The following is a 22,548-nucleotide window of genomic DNA, read 5'->3' as shown; positions in this document are numbered from 1 at the left end:
AACCACTACCCCTCATTCTATTGCAACAGACTCTACTAAAAGATTCCTTTTCATCCTTCTTATAAGCCCCTTTAAGTATTGAAAGGCCTCCTGAAGCCTTCTCTTCTCCAGGCCGAACAACCTCAACTCTCTCAGCCTTTCTTCATAAGGCTTTCCTCCAGCCCTCTGATCATCTTTGTGGCCCTCCTTTGGACCCTCTTCAACAGGTCTGTGTCCTTCCTGTGCTAAGGACTCCAGAGCTGGACACATTACTCCAGATGGGGTGTCACAGAAAAAAATAGAGGGACAGAATCACCGCCCTCAACCTGGTGGTTATGCTTCTCTTGATGCAGCCCAGGATACAGTTGGCCTTCTGGGCTGCAAGTGCACAGTATCAGCTCATTTCCAGCTTTTCTTCCACCAGTACCCTCAAATCCTTCTCCACAGGGCTGCTCTCCCTTCATTCCCCAGCCTGTATTGATACCAGTGGTTGATCTGACCCATGTGGAAGACCTTGCATTTGGCCTTGTTGAACCTCATGAGGTTCACCTCATGAGCTTGCCCAGGTCCCTCTGAATGGAATCACAGCCCTCAAGCATGTCAACTGCACCATACAGCATAGTGTCATCTGCAAATTTGTTGAGGGTGCACTCAATCCCACTGTCCATGTCACTGATGAAGATGTTAAACAGTACTGGTCCCAATATGCACCCCTGGGGGGACACCACTAATCACTGATCTCCATCTGGACATTGAGTCATTGACCATTTCTCTCTGGATGTGACTAGCCAACCAATTCCTCATCCACCAAACAGTCGATACATCAAATCCATATCTAATTTAGAGAAGGATGTTGTGGGGGACCATGTCAAAGGCCTTACAGAAGTCCAGATAGCTGATATCCATAGCTCTTCCCTTGTCCAGTGATGTTGTCACTCCATCACAGAAGGCCACTAGTAGGTCAGGCAAGACTTGCCCTTGGTGAAGCCATGCTGGCTATCTTGAATCACCTTCTTGTCCTCCATGTGCCTTAGCATAGCTTCTGGAGGAAATCCTAGATGGTTCCATGATCTTTCCAGGTACAGAAGTGAGGCTGAAAGGTCAGTAGTTCCCAGGGTCCTATTTTCAACCTTTTTAAAAAATGGGTGCAATGTTTCCCTTTTCCCAGTCACCAGGGACTTCACCTGATGGCCATGACTTTTCAAATGTAATGGAGAGTGGCTTGGCAACCACATCAGCCAATTTCCTCAGGACTCTGGGATGCATCTCATCAGGTCCCATAGAATTACGTATGTTCAGGTTCCTCAGTCCTACTGATTAACTCCTGGAACAGCTGGAAGTTTGTTTTCCTAAAATTCAGGGTCCTGACTTTACTCTTCACCTGACCCATATCCCTCAGGACTGTCAACTCCACCATGATCACTGCATCCCAGTCTGCCTCCAGTCTTGATATCACCAATTAGCTCACTTGCGTTGGTGACTATCATGTCCAGTATTGCATCCCCTCTGGTATGGCTATTACCTGGTTTAAGAATTTATCCTCAGTGCAATCCAGTAGCCTCCTGGATTGCCTGCAGCTCACTGTGCTACTTTTCCATCAGATGTTGGGGTGGTTGAAGTCCCCCAGCAGGATGAGAGCCTGCAAGCGCAATGCCTCCTGTAGCTGGAGTAAGAAGGCTTCATTAATAGGCTCCCCTTGATTGGGCAGCCTGTGGTGAACACCAGCAAGGTTCCCTTGTTGCCTTGGTCTGTGATTCTTACCCATAAGCTTTGAACCTGCTCATGGCTATTCTTCAGAGACAGTTCTTCACATTCTAACCATTTCTTGATGCAGAGGGCAACCCCTCCTCCCCTCCCTCCTTGCCTGTCCCTTCTGAACAGTCTGTAGCCTTCGACAGCCGCACTCCAGTCATGGGATTCACCCCACCAGGTTTCAGTAATGACAGCTAGGTCATAGCTTTCTAGCAGCATGGTGGCTTTCTGCTCCTCCTGTTTGTTGTCCATGCTGTGTGCATTGGTGTAGGGGTACTTCAGCTGGGCTGTTGGCCATGTCACCTTTTCTGAGGTGCTTCACCACTGTTTCCCTGTTGGCTCCTATTACCTCAGGAGCCCCTGGCTCATCTCCATAAGACTTCAGGTGTGTGCCAGTATAGCCAGCAAGTCTCGGAGCAACAGGCTGAGAGCCCTCCCTAGCACCTGTCCCTCTAACCTTGGCATGTCATCCCACAGGTTGTCACAGGTAAGCCTGATGTTATCCCCTTCCCTCTTCAAGCTCCTCTCTACTTTAAAGCTCTGTCAATCAGCCCTGCTAGCTTGTAAGCAAAGATCCTCTTCCCCCTTTGAGGAACATGAATCCTATCTGACACCAGCAAGGCTGTTGCCATGTAGACAGTCCCATTACTGAAAAAAAAAAATTGTGGTGACACCAGCCACGGAGCCATGTATTAATAGACTGGGCTGGTCTCTTTCTTCCAGTGTTACTGCCCACAACTGGAAGGATAGAGGAAAAAATAACCAGTACTCTAGATTCCTTTACCAACTGTCCCAGGGCCCTGAAGTCTCTTTTGACTGCCCTCAGACTATGCACTGCAGCTTCATCACCACCCACATGGAAGAGCAATAACGGGTAGTAGCCTGAGGGCTGTATGAGGCTGGGAGGTTTCCTAGTGATGTCCTCAACCTAGGCCCCACAGAGGAACAGACTCCCCTAAGAGGAGGGTCTGTCTGGCATATTGGACCTTCTGTTCCCCTCAGGAGGGAGTTACCTGTAACTGTAAGCTGTCTTTTCTTCCCTGTGGAGGTGGTCATGATACAAGGGGTAGGTCTTTCTGACCCTAGCAACACCTCTGGTGTAGATGGACCTTCATCTATATCATCCATTGATTGACCTTCCACATCCAGAGCCTCATACCTGTTGTAGAGAGACACCTGGGAAGGAGGTGCAGGCAATGAGGGGGTTCATCTTCTGCCTCAAACATGGACTTACCTCTGTTCACCCCTTTCCTTTAAGCTACTGCCTTCTGTCTGGTGGTGGGAGGATACAGGATCCCCTTATCTTGTTTTTTTTTCCGGTGGCTGTTCCTGTTTCTGTCTCAGGGAGGGCAGAGCGTGGTTCCACCAGCCTAACACTTTCTCAGACTCCCTGATGCTCTCTAACCTTTCTACTACATCTCATAGTTCTGCCACCAAGCTGAGCAGATCATCCACTTGCTCACACCTCACATGGCTGTTCCCACTGCTGCCATCCAATACTAGCACAAGGCTCTGGCATGCCCTGCAGCTGGAGACCTGGGTGGCTGTGTGTTTTCATGGGAGCTCTGTCTGGGTTGCCACATCCGTTCTGGTGAGTACAGAGGACATAAGTTTCTGCCGGGTGAATACCATTGCTACGCTCCTTCTGGGAGAGTGAGGACCACCAGACGAACTGACATTTCCAGCTGTTAGGGTGACAAACACCCTTCCTGCATGCCTTGATGTACCATGCTCTGCTCTCTAGTGCTCCCAAAGCTGCTTTGTATAGGCACAGGGTGGCCTGGCAGCACACTCACCAGCATCTCATGTGAGAGCTGCCAGCTCCCAGCAGGTCTCTCCACTTCCCCAGCCCTTCCCTGCCTGAGGGAACCCTAAAGAACATTTCCTTTTCAAACACAGGTATGGTATACAGCAGCAATATTTTACACCAGCTAAGCATCTCAGCACCTAAGCATCTCAGTAAACCTGAATCAAGCATGGCTACTTCTATCAAAACCAGAATATTTCTTAAAATACTCCTGGACCAGACTTAGCTGGAATATCATTCTGAGTCTGACTGTTTGCTTCAGTTATACCCCACGAATGCATCATCTCCCTCCATGAGCACGGCAGGTTGCATGGACCCAGCTCATATCCTATATCAGCCACCACAAGTTTCTTGTGGCCACCAGGATACTCATTCAAAACAGACTGGCTTTAAGATGAAACAACTGCTGATTACTTTTGAAATTACACCAGCTTTCCTTCAAGGACTTCTTATAACAAAAATAAATCAATAAATATTAACTATCATTTCAGTTGTTAGAGTAAGGCAGCTTCCATTTTCTCCTTTCTTTCTCTTCTTCCTCTTTAAAAAATGACTACATAAACCACAAAATCTTTAATAACGTCCCTGTTTTTACAATGCAATGTGAAAATATTACCTCAAATACCAAAATGGGCATGACTCCTACTTAACATGTTTCAGGGGAGACTAAAACAGTCTTTGGAAAGAGTAACTAGTTGTACATACAATCATTTGCAACGTACAGAGCATTAGGATATAATTTATATTTATTAGACTTTGGGGGGTGCAATAAATCATTGTTTTCATTTGTAGAGCATTATTACAGGAGTGATTTAACTGAAGAAATTCTTCCTCATGGCTTATAGGAGTGAAAGGTTAATGGCATAATGAATTCCTATAAAACAAATAGTAGACTTTCGCCATCCTTTAGCCAGCAGGTGGTAAATTAGCAGGTAATAAAGTGTGCATGCAATCTGCATTCACAGGCCAATAAATAATATTCAGGGGCTAGTTTTACCTGCTCTAGTTGGCAGTGTGTTACTGGGACTATATGGCTCCATAGCATCTAGGAAAGGTACAGAGAGCAGAAGGGAGCTGATTTTGCAATAGCCTGACTTTTAGCACTGATATATGTCAGATATTACCAGAGAGGCATATCTGGAATATTATAGCAATGCTCATAAATTCCACATTGCGCTGTAATAAAGTACTGCTTCTACATGTGGCAAATACACATTCCTGTGGTCCCTTCAGCTTGTGACATTTACTCTGCCATCCTATTAATACTGGTGGCATTTCATTCTGGTAATGGAATAGCTGAGAGAAAAAAAAAACACCTTAATATGCAGCACCACTCTGAAGGCCAAAAAAACCCCCTCCTAAAATAATATGCTAGCTCTCACTGTGGAAGTTACCCATATTATCAATGTATTTCTGTGAATGGGCATTAATTATCCATTCAGTCTACAAGACTTGTGTAATATGTTGATGCTCTTCAGCTACTAGAAATACTGCTACATTGAAATGCAAGTAAATGAAAGTATTATTAAAAAGGAAGTACTATTCTTTTAGCTGTGATTTGCCCTAACTGGTTTCAGCTTTCCCTTTTCTTTCCAGTATTGGAGAAGAACAGGCCCCTAGTTAATTCTTTGCTGTCATTATTGATGGTTCTGTACTAGACAAGGTAGGACGCAAGACTTGTGTAAGGGGTGTTGTAGCGAATCCCAGTGCTGAAAGTAAATTCAGCAGCTTTGTTAAAGTTTGGTTTTGTTCTATATTTCCCGGGGAAAGAAGTATTTTCTGACAAGTAGCTGGAGTTTTGGGATAATATTTGAAAACCTTTCACTCTGAAGAGAAGAAAATGGGTCACTGGTCTGAGGATATTAGGATGTTGCTCTCTTCAACCTGAAAAGATCATATGGTGACTTCTGAAAACCTCATTCTGAGTCCCGTGTACCTTGTAACATAATCAGCCTCAGGGGCTTGTTTATACTGTGAAATGAAACTGCTAAATTAAGACAAGTGGCACCAACAGAACAAGACCCCAGCTCTCCTCAGGGCCCCAGTGGTCCTAAAATATAATTACTGTTTGCATTTGATATTTATTCCATAAACTACCTGTAGTATGAGGCATGCACAGCAGACAGAGTTGTGCTTTTCTAGCACATGAAGGTGGAGGAAGGAGCCAAGGCTGCTGGGGCAGCGTTGGGGACCTGTGAGGAGAGCCCACGCCACTGCCAGGCTTCCTGGGGGCACTGCCTGCCACGGGGCAGCCCAAATAGCTCCCCAGAGCTGTTGCAGAGACTGATACCGGTCATCAGTCAAAACTACATTATAAGTAATTGCAAAGTCTCCTCTTAAACCTATATATTTATACTTAATTTTACTAATTTCAATCACTAATTTTATTACATTCAGGTCAGAGAAGTAACACAGGTTACTTCTGTGTTATATAAGTTTATCAATACCTGCTGAGAAAGTAAAAATTCATACTTAAGCTCTTAGACTTATCTCAAATGACATTTTCATTTGTGAGCTGATTAAAAAAACCCAAACAAACCAGACCAAAAAATTATATCAATCAAGTCTCGGGTATGTTATTTCTGGCTTTCAGGAAAACTGTGTATGACTAAAAAAACCAAAATTACTGTTATCCTATTTATTATTGCACTTGAGTGAGGGTATGAAAAATTACATTTCTTTAAGTGACAGCACACCACAAAGGCAAATAATGCCACCACAGTGTTATCAATGTTATTAAATTGCTGTTTCTGTGAGAATAACAACTATGTGACAACTACAGACAGATCAAGGAATACCATGAGTTAGTCCATACCTTGCTCGTTTTCTTTTGATTTTAGTTTGACTTTTCCATCACTCCAGCGACAGGTTAACATTAAGCTTATACTTATAGAAGGTTAAGTAACCAAAATGTCTGTATCCAGAATATGCAATACTTGTAAGTTGTATGCTTTTTATAAAACAATATTTTCTGGTGGAAGTCAGGACAAACTGTTATGTTTCACTCTCTGGACTTACTGTTGAACAGGACGTCTCACTGCTTCGGTACCCATATCAGTGCAGATGCTGGAATTACTAGTGGCTTTTTAAAGAACATTTCTCACTTTTAAATAGACAACATATGACTCAGCATGGGAGTTCAGGGCTTTTATCAGGTGATAAAAAGAGACATCCAGGAGCCCTGCTGGGGCACAGATACAACAAGCTTCACAAAATGCTCTACTTCTATTCTGCTTTAAAAACACATAATTGTGATTGGTGTAAAAACTAGACAGGTAACTGTGGATTGCCATGTTGCTTTAATTCTGAACATTGCCTTTTCTACGCGAGGGCCATACAACATGTTTGGGTGCATATACTCGCACATATTTTGAAATGGTTAGAACAACCTTCCCCCTTGTATTTAGCTTATGATTTTTAACACCTGTTTGAGGCAGTTTCTAACTTTTTTTTTTGCTAATGAGTAGTTTCCACCTGTGTACAATGTCGGAAAAACATTTTGCAGGAAAAAAACCCCAACTACAAACAACAACATATACCTCTTCATGATTTTTAGGTAATATCTACCTATTGTACAGAATATGCTCCAAAACATTAAACAAAGCACACTGGATATGGTATTACACAGATACTAAGATCATACTTCTGTTAGTCTTTTGGTTGCAAAAAAACACTCTTGCATAACTGTATTATCCAGACTGAAATAATTTTGTCAGGAGCAATATAGCTATACCACGTTTTGAAACTAGGACTAACATCTTAAAATCTATCACAGAGCGTTTTAAACTAGAGCTGGTAGCTGAGGACAGGGAGCCATTTCCATGCTGCTGGCTGGAAACCCTGCCCTCAGACACGTGCACTTGGTGGTTGGACAAGGTTTCCCAAATGCCTCCCTTCACTCAGCCCCATCTGCTGCCATGGCATGGTGCCCGCTCGCCCGGGATGGTGCCAGTTTTGCTCAATGCCAAGCAAAATGAGTTTAGATGGGCAGTTTGTGAGCAGTATCTCTTCTATAGAAAGTCCCTCCTCTGTGAGGGCACTGGCGCACAGGTGCCAAATGCCACTTTATACTCGATTGCATCTGCTGGTACTTACATGCCAAGAGAAGAGCACCTAAATGGAGATGGTAACAATGATAGTAATCTACATTTATACTTGCCAAAAGACTGCCTGTGCTCAAACATAAAGTCATTAGAACAACATAGGGTATCAAACTCGTTGTTAAACTAGACCACATCCTCAGAAGAGCCCGTTAAGGCTAATTCACAACTGATGATGACATCAGGGAACAAACCCACAAGGGAGAAAAGGTCCAAAACACAGTGAGGAACCTACCTGAAAGACTACAAAGCACCTACAACCATATTACCCTTGTGTCTTCTCCGATACATTTATGGTGGAAGAATTAAAGATTATATGTTAAAACCAATTCAAATGCAAAGATACATTGAAAAAATCAACTGAAGCCTCACTAGAAATTACTTAGCCCATCTTCCATTTGCCCGCATAGATGTTTATGCCCTACTCATCCTCTTAATGGGCCAACATGTTAAATAGTTGGCTATTCCAGACCTCATAAGCAGAAAAATATTTTTCTTTCCTTCTAAAACAGAAAATTAGAAACATTTAGAGACTCTCTTCAAAAGACAATAAGTGTTTACCGATTTTTTTTTTCCCTGCAGCTTCCTCCTTGTCTGACCTCACTTACTAATAAGCTTCTGACATTTTTTTTTTCCCCTCAGAGGCTATAAATCGTAATGGATGATAATTAAATGTTATTTCATTTTACTGTTTGTACATCAGTAAGAGGTTTCTGTTGCATTAGGAACCACACACAGACACAAACAGAGAAACAGACTCTCCCATAAAGAGCAAACTGTCCTGTCCAAACAAGGCTCAGAAAGGTGTCCTAGGTGCTGCTCATCAACTTATTCCTCCCTCCTAAGATGGGGAAAAAGACTAAAGCGGGAAAAGATGTTGCCTCTAGCTTGCCACATACTTGAGAGGTTGTGAGTCGGGGAAATTATTTTTTTGTAAAGACCAACACACAAAAATTTAATTATTACACTCTAGACCTGGTAATCTCTTTCAGATGCTCTGATTGCAATAATCAATAAAATCTTTCCTGTTCTTTTTCCCTCTCTCTCCCCCCTTCTTGTCCACCTATCTATTCTGTGACTCAGACCATGAGAATGGCCATACTGAGTCATGGCAAAGGCTCACCCAGTCCTTCTCTATCTGTTCTGGCAGGGGCCTGTTGGACTAAGCACAGATAAAGATGTTTCCTACAGTGCCCTTTTGGTAATTGGTGATCATATATCTAAATCTTTCAGAGAGCTTCAACTTTTATGCTTCTTTTTTGTGTTTTTGTGTTGGTTTGTTTTTTGTTAAACTTTTCAGTCTTATTTGTCTTTAGTGAAGGTTTCACAACCGATTTTTCACAGCAACTGTAACAGAGGAAGTGTATTTTTCTGTTAACACTTTATATTTCAAGAAAAAATCTTAATAAAATCTCTTATTTTGCTCTAGGTGTCTGTAATATATTTTAAATGTTTTCATCTTGTCTGAAATAAGTGTTATCCTATTAACAGATTAGGTGGCAAGAACACAGATAGGCAGCCAGAGCACATTACTCACCATTTTCTCACCTAAGCTATTTATGAAACTTGCATCTCAAGGAAGAGGAATCCATCTCATGATGTTACTGTCAGGTCATAGCAGGAGTCTCCCCAGGCTGAATTTAAATAAAGTCCCTGGGAGGGGTAAATGGAGGTGCCAGGAGAGGCTAGTTAGAGCCACTGAGGTGTATCAGTGTCTCTCCTGATCTTCCTTTGTCTATGCTTTCTACACTGATGATAGTGAATGGCATTAGTCATTCATTCAGGTGAAATGTCTATCATTTACTGAGACTTCTGCAGCTTCTGTGTCCTTTTCAAAAATTTTCCCAGATGTTTTCCTATGCTGATCCTGAAAATCCTTAAATATGTAAATAACCTTCGCAAATCCAAGTCATTCCCCTGACACCCCATAAAGTTATCTTCCTTCATCACTCTGCAATTATATAATTTTTACCCTCTCAATGTCATAGAATCATAGAATCACAGAATCATCTAGATTGGAAAGGACCCTGGAGATCGCCTAGCACAGTTCCCACCTACAGCATATCCTTAAGCTCTAAATCGACCCTATTCTTGAACACCTCCAGGGATGGGGACTCCACCACCTCCCTGGGCAGCACATTCCAATGCCTAACAACCTGTTCTGGAAAGAAATGCTTCCTAATATCTAGTCTGAACTTTCCCTGGTGCAACTTGAGGCCATTCCCTCTTGTCCTGTCTCTTATTACTTGGTTAAAGAGACTCATGCCCAGCTCTCTGCACCCTCCTTTCAGGGAGCCGTAGAGGGCAATGAGGTCTCCCCTCAGCCTCCTCTTCTCCAGACTAAACCCCCCCAGTTCCCTCAGCCGCTCCCCGTACGACCTGTGCTCCAGACCCTGCACCAGCTCCGTTGCCCTTCTCTGGACACGCTCAAGTCACTCAATGTCCTTTTTGTAGGGAGGGGCCCAAAACTGAATCCAGTCATTGAGGGGCGGCCTCACCAGTGCCAAGTACAGGGGTGAGATCCCTTCCCTGTCCCTGCTGGCCACGCTGGTGCTGACACAAGCCAGGATGCCATTGGCCTTCTTGGCCACCTGGGCACACTGCTGGCTCATGTTCAGCCGGCTGTCAATCAACCCCCCAGGTCCCTCTCTGACTGGCAGCTCTCCAGCCACTCCTCCCCAAGCCTGTAGCGCTGCTGGGGGTTGTTGTGGCCCAAGGGCAGCCCCCGGCATTTGGCCTTATGGAAACTCCTCCAGTTGGCCTCAGCCCATGGCTCCAGCCTGTCCAGGTCTCTCTGCAGAGCCTCCCTACCCTCGAGCAGATCAACACTCCCACCCAACCCGGTGTCAGCTGCAAACTGACTGAGGGTGCACTCGATCCCCTCGTCCAGATCATCAATAAAGATGTTAAACAGGAGTGGCCCAAAAAATGAGCCCTGGGGGACAACACACGTGACCGGCCACCAGCTGGATTTAACTCCATTTACCGCAACTCTCTGGGCCTGGTCATCCAGCCAGTTTTTTACCCAACGAAGTGTGTGATTTTCCAAACCTCGAGCAGCCATTTTTGCCAGGAGAATGCTGTGGGAAATGGTGTCAAAAGCCTTGCTAAAGTCAATGTAAATTACATCCACAGCCTTTCCCTCATCCAATAAGCAGGTCGCTCTGCCATAGAAGGAGATCAGGTTTGTCAAGCAGGACCTGCCTTTCATAAACCCATGCTGACTGGGCCTGAGCATCTGGTTGTCCCTCATGTGTTGCATGATGGTGTTTAGGATGAGCTGCTCCATCAGCTTCCCGGGCACCGAAGTCAAGCTGACAGGCCTGTAATTTCCCAGATCATCCTTCCGACCCTTCTTATAGATGGGCGTCACATTGGCCAATTTCCAATCAGTCGGGACCTCCCCGCTCAGCCAGGACTGCTCGTAAATGATAGAAAGTGGCCTGGCGAGCACCCCAGCCAGCTCCTCGAGCACCCTCGAGTGTATCCCATCTGGTCCCATAGACTTGTATATGTCTATGTGATGCAGTAGGTCACTGACTGTCTCCTGGATTGCAGGGGGGTCGTTCTCCCAGTTTCTGTATTCTGGCTGTGGAGGCTGGATTTCATCAATACAACTAACCTTGCTATTAAAGACAGGCAAAGAAGGCATTAAGCACCTCAGCCTTCTCCTCATCACTTGTTACCAAATTTCCTCCTCCATCTATCAGGGGATGGAGGCTCTCCCTGGACTTTCTTTTGCTACTGACATAGAAACTTTTCTTGTTATCCTTGATTGCTGAGGCCAAATTAATTTCCAGTTGGGCTTTAGCCCTTCTGATTTCCACCCTGCATAGCCTCACAGCCTCTCTGTAATCACTGTGTGTGGCTAGCCCCTTCTTCCAAAGGCTGTAAACTCTCCTTTTCTCCCTGAGTTGCAGCCAAAGCTCCCTGTTCAGCCAGGGTGGTCTTCTCTGGCGTCATCTTAGAGCACCTGGGGACCGCCTGCTCCTGAGCCATTAACACTTCCTTCTTAAAGAGCACCCAGCCTTCCTGGGCCCCTATACCCTTCAGGAGAGTCTCCCAGGGGATCCTTTCAAGCAGGTGCCTGATTTTAGCACATAATTATGTTTAAGGATAAGATTAAATATTTTTCTGAGTCAGTAATATATATCACAACTGCTTTTAATTACAATAATTTGTTAATATGTCTTATACAGTGTACTATCTATTACCTGTGTTGGATTGCCAATAGGTACTAGCATTTTTCCACTTTCAGTATGCTGCTTATTTCATCAGCACAGACTGTGCTGTTGTTTTTATTCTCCAAAACAGCCTGACTTTATGATTCTGTTCATTTCACACCTGGCAACACAGAAAATGCAGAGGTAATAGAGGGGAAATCCTTTAGCAATCAGTAAAATGACTAGAACTGCAGTGGTGATGTGCGTTATTTTCTCAGGCAGCAATAAAACGCACGTGAATTTTCAAGGGAGCTACAAGTCATTGTTTGCTACAGTGACATGCCAGCGTATGCTCATGTTATCATTTAATAATATGGAAGACAGCACTCATCATAGCCATCAGAGAACAAACTACCAGGGAGGTAGGTGTTGCAATACAAAGTAACTCAATGTGAAATATGTTACAAACAGATTGTATGTAGACATAAACACAAAAGTTCACAAACATACATAAGCATACAAATGCATGCTCTTCTATTCCTTAGAGTAGTGAAAAAAACATGAAATATATTTTACCTGAAACATGATGGAAAGTTTAGACTCTGAAAAATAAGTCCAGCAATGACTTTGTAGAATTTCATGTTTGTGGTTTCATGATGTTTACTTGGTCACAATGTCTTCTACTTAGGCTTCACTAGTAATGACACATTTCTGCTTGAGACTGCAAAGACCAACTGTATGTTTTCCAACAGGCATTAATAGGAAAGAGACTAATAAAAATCCTACATCTGAACTAGTAAAAATTTTTCAATGTCTTCATCTAAACAGTGGTTTATGTAATCATTTTTATTTACCAACAGTAAACCATCTACAATAGGAACCACCTGTTGTTATCATGAATCTACATTCAACCTGTCTTCCTCATCTGTGGATGGCAGAGGTGGTGAGGAACTAGAGCATAGGCCATGCTCGAGTTCCCCAGGCTGAATTTCTGCAAGATATCCAGAAGGAAATACCAGAAAAGACATCTGAAACATGTAGTGGGAGAGAGGTCAGGCCTAGGTAACTTCACGAGTCCTTGTCTTAACAGTTAGTTGAAGACATGCAGAAAGGAAAAAAATCCCCAAGACAGAGGATATGGAATATGAAGAACATCACCATAACAGGAATTAGATCCAAGTCCCATGAAGGACAAGCAACGGCAACCAAGACTTGGAAATTCTCCATTAAAACTATTTTACACACTCCTGACTTTATTTCAAATTCATTTTCTGAACCTTTTTTCAAATAAATTCCTCTACATGTTTCACCATAAAAATATACTTTAAAAAATCCCTGGTGATTTTATATAGTTTGGAAATGTTGTCATTTTACTTATGCAAGCTAACTTTCCCAATGTTTTATTTACTGCTTCAATAAATACTGAGCTGCAATGAAATAAGACCTCTTCAGTCAAATATATGCTGAGGAACTGGTTCACAGCTAGTACAGAAAGTGTCCCTGAAAAATAATATATAAAGAAGGGATTCAAATACAGATTCTTTAATGAAGCATAAATAATTAATAAACATTTAATAACACTAAAAAGCAATTATGTACATAATATATATATATATTTAATACATTTTAAAAGTTTCAAGAAACTTTATCATTTAAAGTTGATAACATTAAATACATTAATTCCTAAAAGCTCTAAAATGGTCACTCAACAGACATATGCTAGAATATAAAATTTTTTGGAGAAAAACTTGTTATGTTAGTGGTATTTTACAAATAATCATTATCCCATTGTTTCTAGTAAAGGCTCTTGCTTTAAAAACACCCTTCCAAAAACATCACGTGTAGAGAAAAAAAGCATATACTCTCATGACTTTATGCCTTATTTTTTCAAGGAAGGGCAAGCCTGTAGAGGCCTTAGGGAAGGCAGGAAACAAATGCCATCTTTCTTTTCATATAATTGTATACCCATGTGCTTTACGTAATCAAAATGAATACTTCAATTTGCTACATATTTAGCTGGAGGAACAGAAGGCATATGGAAAAAAAAGCCCCAGGGGCAAATGATCTCACTCACCTGGAAAACAATGTGTGTGTTAATAGAGTAATTTGTTAATTAAAGATCCTAAGATGTCCACCAAAGCCATTTATTTCTGAATTACCACTTCCTAGAGTTAAACAAGATCCCGGGTAAAATGTAATTAGAAACTCTATTTTCCCTCTGTCTCAGTTGTTCCTGAGTGCAATCAATTTGACAAATATCCCAAGAGTTACCTCAGCAGCAGATGGTCTATGCACCAGCCCAATCAGCACAGCGCACCAAGAACAAAAAAGATAAAACAATTTCACGCCTGTCGCTAGAGCTCTAAGATACAGTATTGTATTGAATTATCTTCGAATTAAGCTCCTTACTGGCGATGGAACACAAAACAGGGATGGCTGCGGAAGACAAATAAATACTCATTTATAAGACTCCAAACAGTGAAAACAATTTTTTAGGGTATGCTTAAAACATAGGTGGTGCTTTTTCAGTTCATGGTAGCAAACATGAGAAATTGGCCATAAAGATTTATCCAGCAGCGAGCTCCCCTGATACATGGGAATACTTTCCATTTCAGCTATGTGGCAGCCCATTGCAAAACTGATAGTGATTTAAAAAAAAAAAATAAATAAATAAAAAAGAAAACAACAAAGAATTACTGTGTTCCATGTTGAGAACCCTAATAACTATGTTTTGTTTGCTTCTGTTTTTTAGAAAGGAACAAACACAAATTACTACCTTGCACTTACAGCAGTAATATGAAACAATTACAAAAGTAACCCACAGGTGTGTGTTATTCAGGAAAGCCCTAATTTCCAAAGCTTTCCAGAGCGCTTTTTAGGTTTCTACAGCAGGAAAAAGGAAGAATTGCTCTGGTAGGAACCATTCTGTTTGGCTCTGACTTCTCCTCCTGTTGCTGCTGTTGGCTGTGCTCCTGGGTTTATTCCCTGCATGGAAATTGGTTCTCCATCCCCCCTGAGGCAGGAACCCAAAAGACGAAAGAAACTTGTATTGAAGAGTGGTAGGTAACTGGGGTTTATTTTTAGAAGTTCACTTCCAGGTGAAAAATATAGTAGGAAGATGGACCTAAGACAGTGGGAAACTGCATACGGCTCGGTATGGTCACTCTTAATAACGGAGGAATGTGGCCAAAACCATTGGCAGATGATGATTGCATTATAAGTAATTACAGCAAACCTTCCTTTTGGCAAGTACTAAGAGACATGCTTAAGATTTCAAAAGCTCCATTGTCTGGTCCTCAATAAAACCAGAAAAAATCTACACCAAAGAAAACTACTCACTGTATATACTGTAATTAGTCTTAGGGTTTTCTCAGACAAATGCATCAATGAAGAGCTATTCTTATTTATGGACTCAGGTGTAAGCAGTGCTTATTGCAAATATACTCTCTTACAGCAGGTGTTGGGCAGTGGTTCTTCATCAGTTTGTTTATACAGGATTGTTCCTTTAATTAAATGTATACAATAATGTGTTATCAAATTTTATAGTTGATAGTAAGAAAAAGATCTTCTCTGCATTAATACTTTGCCATATTTAAAGTGATATTTAAAAAAACATACCTGACTTTACTGATTAAATCATAATAATACATATTTCTAGACATTAACTGCTAAATCTGCCATTTTTTATTTTTGAATCAAATGCATGTTACCCACCAGTCAGAGAATGTACTATGAACTCAAATACTCCTAAACACTAATCCACTGAAAAATCATTTTGCCTGGTAAGCTTTTAAAAGAAGAGTAATTAAAGTTGACATGAAAATAACACAGCAGGAAGGTTAGTACTCTAAACACAGCCATGTAAGATATCATAGTCCATGAAGACATATGGTAAATAATGCTATTCTGTATGTCAGATGATCAGTATTTCTGGAAAAAAGTGACAAAAGTCTCAGCATTGCAGTAGCAAAATGCTTAACATATGGGATTGATAGTTCATATTCTGGCTACTACCAATAGAGAGGTTTGATCTTTCTATGTTGGCCATTGTATCGTCAAAGCTCAGCGATTCTGTTATTGTCCCTCTCTTTCTGTCAAGTAGTTATATTTACTTATGGCATTTGGTTTGATTTCAGTCATTGGAAATTTTTAATGGCTTCAATTTGCAGTTCTGAAATGTGTTTTTCTTTACAGGGGGGAGTTTCTCTTTTCCTAAATTTCCTGGATACTTTGTCATACCTTTCTTGACTTTAAAGAAAAAAACCCAATACTCTGTGAACACAACCAAGCCTCATTTTTCTTCTCCAACAGTCAGATACAGAAGTGATCTAAGAAGCCACCAAACCCACCAGCTTTTCTACATCAAAACTGCCTAAATTACTTTCCTTTTTTTCCTGAATCCTGCCTAAGTGGCCTCTCTAATGCTCATTTTGCTTCAGACTGTCTTCACCTGTCTCACAACCTCTTTGAACGTGAACAATTAAGTCTGCTCTGGCCACCAGAGAGAATACACTTAGTCCATAACTGACACACCAAAATAACATGCTGAAGGTTTCTAAGTTTCTTTGCATAAGGCCGACCAATATGCCAGAAGGAAATATTTTATCTTTCTCTGAATCTTTGCAAAGCACTGTCAGCTCATTTAAATGCTACAAAAATAAATAAATAGGAAACGTGTTTCTGTGAGGGTCTGGGAGTCTGGCTGCATGCACCTCCCTGTCCCAAGCCAAGTCTAGTCTGTCTAATACAATGTGTGTAAACATTGTTAAAATATATTTAGTCCATATCTGGGATTATAAGAGAAGCCTAGAGATATTCCTGGGGGATCGATGAGCTGAAAATGCAAATTCGCTACTTTTGTTGCTCAGCAAGGACATTGTGGAAGTCCTTGCATTTCAGTCTTGGTTTTGGGAATAATCCCACCATCTGCTGTATTACTTCCTCCCTACAACTGCCTGTTTATGCCAAGGTAAATTAATTTGTTATTAGCTTGTATCACCACCAGTGTCTCCCCTGATGCAGGCTGGGATCTTCCCTTTTCACAAAGTAGTGAAGAGTCTGCAGTAATGTGGAACTGATCAAAAGCTGTGCTGTTACGAGGAGGATTACTGGGAAGAGTGAAAGATTGGAGAGGCTCTCCCATGTTTACAGAGAAGCTCTATCACTTCCCTAGGAGAGGAACAAAGGGGAAGCTGTTCAAGGAAACAGAGGGGAAACAGTTAATGGATTTTCCAGTAACCTGAACATTTCCTTGATAAGGAATGGGGGGGCCCATTGCTACAGAGAATCCCATCGCATACTACCAGCTCAGCAATCTCTGTCTTAGATATTTGTGTTGCAGTGTAATATTAGCAAGTTCAGGCAAAAGTCTAAATGTATTAGTTTTGCTCTAAAATGAAAAGGCTGAATACAATTACCTTTTGTAGAAAACTGATGTGTGTGCAAACTAAAATAAAAGAGGAGAATACATTACTGGGCTAAGATGAATCAGTTAATTCCAATTTCTTTGCCTAAACTGTTTATCAGTGGAAAATGTGCCTAACATTAAATTTTCTTTTACTTCTACATAAAAATATTTTAAAAGGGAAATCAGACTGAAAACCACGGAGACTACTCTGCAAACTCAGTCTGTGAACAGTACTTTGGAATACATTTTAAGGCTACAAATAAACTCTATGTTTTTATGGCTGTTGGCAGAGCAGTCAGTAAATCAGTGCCTGGCAAATCAATAAAATAATCTAATGGGACCACAAGAACAACTTGAAACTTGAGATGTTGAACCAAAGTCCTGAACAGATCAGCCACTCTAACTGAACTGTATCTTAAATTACTTGGAGGAATGGAAGAGTTTCAAAAACCTTTGACCCATTCTATTTGATAAAATATAACTTAACTGTAAAATAATCAATAAAAGTAGTAATTCTCTTAACAATCTACAAGTGAAATAGCTTCACTTGATGTAGTGATTAAATATAAAGAATAATTGTGGTTTGTTATATCAACTCGATGAAATCTACAAAGATTAGAAAATGTCAGTTTCCAGAAAGTTATTTAAACTATTTTAAGAAAAGCATAAATAAAAATACGATCTACCCCAACAATGCACCCAGGGAAGGCTCGATTAAGTTATTGGTAACTATGCAAAGAATGAAAATTCTCACATTTTATGTCTTGCAGTGTGTTTTTAGATAAAGCCATCTGTCATTCTTTTGATTCACAATAAAAGGTGAAGGAAAATCCAAATAAAGTTAATAAATAATCTGGGATTTGAATGCCACTAACCAACCTGGATTTCAGTTTTTTGGGGAGGTTGTTGTGACAGGGTTTAATGGACATGCTGATTTATCTCTGCTCTGAGAATGAGACTTACCTGTTCCTTGGAGTCCCACTTCTGTTTTGGCTGAGTTTTAGCACTGTGCCTCTAATGAAATCAGTAGGATCTCACTGTCTTCCATGCAAATTAGCAGGCCAGCCAGAGCTCTCTCTACCTGACTGATGAAAACCTTTAAGGATGGACGTTCCACTGCCTTTCTCAATAACCTCCCTCACTACTGTCTGAATAAAAAACCCCCCAATATATATATATGCAGAGCTTCAAGCTTCAATGGAAATTTTCACTGAAACTCTATCAAAATGTTCAGACTTTATTTCCCAAATTTATGGGCAATTAAAAAATCAAATTTATAGTTTAAAATAAAATGCAACAAATTAAATTAATAACAAATGTAATAAGTAAAATATATTTTTTAAAATTACGTAAGATTTCAAAAATGGATTTAATCTTCCCACATACTTGTTTAATTAAGGCTTTAAATGATATCATACTGCACTGTTGAGCAATGTTTCCTTACATTATTGAGCAATAGTTTCATATCACAACAAAGGTAAAGGCAACATCAGGCCAGTCTGGCTTTTCTCACAGGTTTTGGAATGTTTGTGTTGAAAAACACTCACTGATTCATTGATATTCACCATCTGATACTTAATCATAAGAAATATATATGAAATATTTACCAGTGTGTCTAATCTATTCCAAAATCCACCAGAACTATTTTATTAATGACAAACTTGAATAGTTTAAACTAAACCAGTATTAGCTACAGTATATCACACTTCACATAATACATTTTGTGACCTGGCTTTTCAACCAACAAAGAGGTTTTTCTCTAAAGTCTTAAGAGCAAGCTACTCCATTCAAATACTTCAGAAGGTGGGACATAAGCCTAACTGCACAAAATCAGTCATCCTGGATACTTCTGTTATTCTTCATATTTGGAAAATAAAATATTACACTACTTTGAATGCTGTTATATTAGGAAACAAATCAGGTGTATATATGCCATTTGTTTAACAGGTATTTAATATATATATTCTTTTGAGACAAGTTGTGCTGCTTTAGCTGAAAGTTTTAATAATTCGGGGTTTTTTTAAATGATAAGCCATTGATTGAAACTGATGTAAAAACATGTATCTAAATACAAACCCATACACATATTTCATCTCATTTAGCATTCCATTGTTACCACATAAGTCAAACAGCAGATAAAGCTCCATCATATTGGTCACCAAATATCTCCAAGGAAGTGTCAGTAACTTGCTTTATATCCCCTATTAATATGTGAACTTTAGACCATCTACCACAGATGCCCATCACTCATGTATTTATAGTGAACGGCACCAAAATCCGGAAGCAGCCTCGTTAAGTTCATGAGACAATTTATGAAGGAAAGTGCTCCTTATTGAGAACAGAATTATTACCCTGTAACCCCAAATAGCTAGGAGGAGACACAAGAAATGTTACATAAAATGTTCTTTACTCATATGTAAAGTGTTCTTACCTAAATTTGCACAGTACAGAGCTTTGTTAGACTTAAGCCATGCACAGGTTTTGGCACCAAGTGAATGCAATTCCTGGGCATTATTTCAACTGGGAGTTTTCAATTTTTATTCTGTCACTGGTATTGCCTCTCTACTGTGAAATTCACAATGTAAAGCTGAATTTAAGTGAAGTCTATCAGATGAAGTCATGCTCCTGGCTACATATTCTTTAATTGGATGGGATTTTGCCTCCCAAACTGCCATGATCAACTGTTGCTTCCCTAGTGTTTTCAGCATGGCATTGCCAGGATGCAGGCATGAAAGAATTGCACACAACGGGACGTGGAGGGGCGAAGAACAAAAATAAACCTTCAAAGAGTCAAACAACAAGCAAGACATGAACTGCATGCTACAGTAGAAATAAACCCCTGTAGTACATGAAACATAAATTCAGGCAACAATCAGCAAGGATCTAGAAAAAAAAGTGCAACTAAGAAAGGAGATAAATGAGACTATCCACTCTGTTCATAGTTTGAATGCCATTTCACGGCAAGGCACTCAAGAGGAAAGTGGCCACCCACCCTGCTTGTTTTATCAGTACCCACTCATTAGTTAGAGATCATGCACTTGAAACGCTTTTTGTAGATACCACAGCCTTAATTTCACAATTTCAGCTGTGAACATGTGAATAATAGGCAATGTGGATAACTAATAGGGGTAGGATCCACCCTCCGGTAAGGAACATTTCTAGCTAGTGGGCTCTCTATTTGTAATTGAAAACCATTGATTAAAGAGTTCAAAATGAAAATGTTTGCTTATAGTGTAGTCTCTTTGCAGATCAGAATTAAATTCACAACAGCTGTGACTATGATCACTCTTCTAACCCTCAAAAAAACAATTAAGGTTGCTGCAAGGGAAAACATTAATCACAACAGAGCAGAACTGATGAAGAGTAGAAGGCAACGGGCATGAAAAGCCTGTTCAGATCTCATCAGCTATGTAGCATGCACAGGCTGACAAGAAGCTGTACATACCCTGTAAGAGCAGGCTGTAGCAGAAAGATAATGATGCATATCACCTCTGAGCTACACATTTACACACAGCTAGAATATACTTGTCTTTTCTCAAGGTACATATTAAAGGGGTTTGTAACTTTTCTTGATAAAGCTTATTTCCAAATATCTGCCTTTTAAATATTATACATAAAAGCAATTAGGTAGTGACGTCAAAAGTAATTTAGTTAAACTCAAATGTACCACTTTCTCTTCAGAAGCTTCCTTGTACGTACCATTCTTATGGTAACCATGTGTACTCCACCCCATCCCACAGCATCCACCTGGGACAGCAAGATAAAGTAAAATTATGTATTGTATAATCGAACATACATTCACATTCTTACAGCATGACCTGATACAAATGCATTTACAGTTTTGGTTGTCATTTTTCAATCTGAAAGAAATTTCTACACAGCAATGACATATAGCATATATGTAGAAAATCACTGGTCATCAAACTCACTGTAAAATTTTCTTTAAATAAGTGCAATTACTTTCTTATTTTGTACTAGACCAAACAAGTTGAGGAAAAAAAAGTTGTGTGACACACCAAAAACGAGTAACTGATTTTTTATAAGTTCAGATATGTCCTATATACATATTGCCTGTTCAGCAAAAAAATCCAACACAGTATCTCAGCCTGTCCTTTCCTACACTGCACCTACAAAAACACAGACTGAAAAATGAGCTATGGGTTACTGGCTTCAATGCCCTACTGATTCAAGCACTCATAAATAAATCAAGCTTCATTACAAAAAAAAAAAAAAAAATCCCATTATTGTATTTTTAGAACGACTGGTTTACCACGATACTAGTTTTACTGCAGTTTTTGGTATTTGGTTTTGGGGATTTTGTGGGGTTTGTTTGCTTGTTTGTTTGTTGGGGGGGGGGGGGGGGGGTCCCTGGGTTTTTTCATAGTGGTATGGGTATTTTTGGTGTTGGGTTTTTTATGTGTTTTGGGTTTTTTTTTTTTTGGCAAAAAGTACATCACATAATCAAATACCTATTTCTGCACATTATAAACTCTTTGGCATTTTGCCTGCCTCTCACAGATAAATGTTGGCATGCCTTGAACAGTTACAGAACAGCGGATTGTGGCTGATCACAGGTGTCACTATACTGCCTTGCACAGACCCAGCTTACATCAATTAGCACTTTCCCAAGCAATTACCAGGCACAGTTTTGCATTTTGAACAACCTGAGGACCATTCCTTCCCTGTTTGTACACACCTCCCTTTCCTGGGGCAGTACAAGAGCCTTGCCACTGGACCAGCTGGTTTCAGCACCCAGAAACATTTGCAAACCTGCTTATTTTGTTATATCCCAGTGAAAGAAAATGCTCTGCTTATGAATTCCACCAGTCTATTAACTGTAAGGCAGTCTCTCTTGGTTGTTTTTTTTCTTATTGTCTTGTTAAATAGAATTTGGGATGAATGGACAACTTGTCATATTTTGTAATTTCTACTAAACGAGCCCAGTCATAATTTAAGAACTGGATTTTCCATGTTCATTTTGTCATTAAAATATACATACATATCATATGTGCATAGGGATCTGTTGTTTGATTTTACTGTTTTTTCCAAGTTGTTATCATAGAATCATCAAGGTTGGAAAAGCCCTTGAAGCTCATCCAGTCCAACCATTAACCGCACACTGACAGTTCCCAACTCCACCAGATCCCTCAGCGCTATGTCAATGTGACTTGAACACCTCCAGGGATGGGGACTCCACCACCTCCCTGGGCAGCCCATTCCAACACCTAACAACCCATTCTAGAAATAAATACTTCCTAATACCCAGTATAAACCTTCCTTGGTGCAACTTGAGGCCATTCCTTCATGTCATATCACTTATCCTATCTCTTTCCCACATGA

Source organism: Athene noctua, chromosome 7 (assembly GCF_965140245.1).
Source record: "Athene noctua chromosome 7, bAthNoc1.hap1.1, whole genome shotgun sequence".
Taxonomy (NCBI): Eukaryota; Metazoa; Chordata; class Aves; order Strigiformes; family Strigidae; genus Athene; species Athene noctua.
This window is presented reverse-complemented; position numbering follows the sequence as displayed.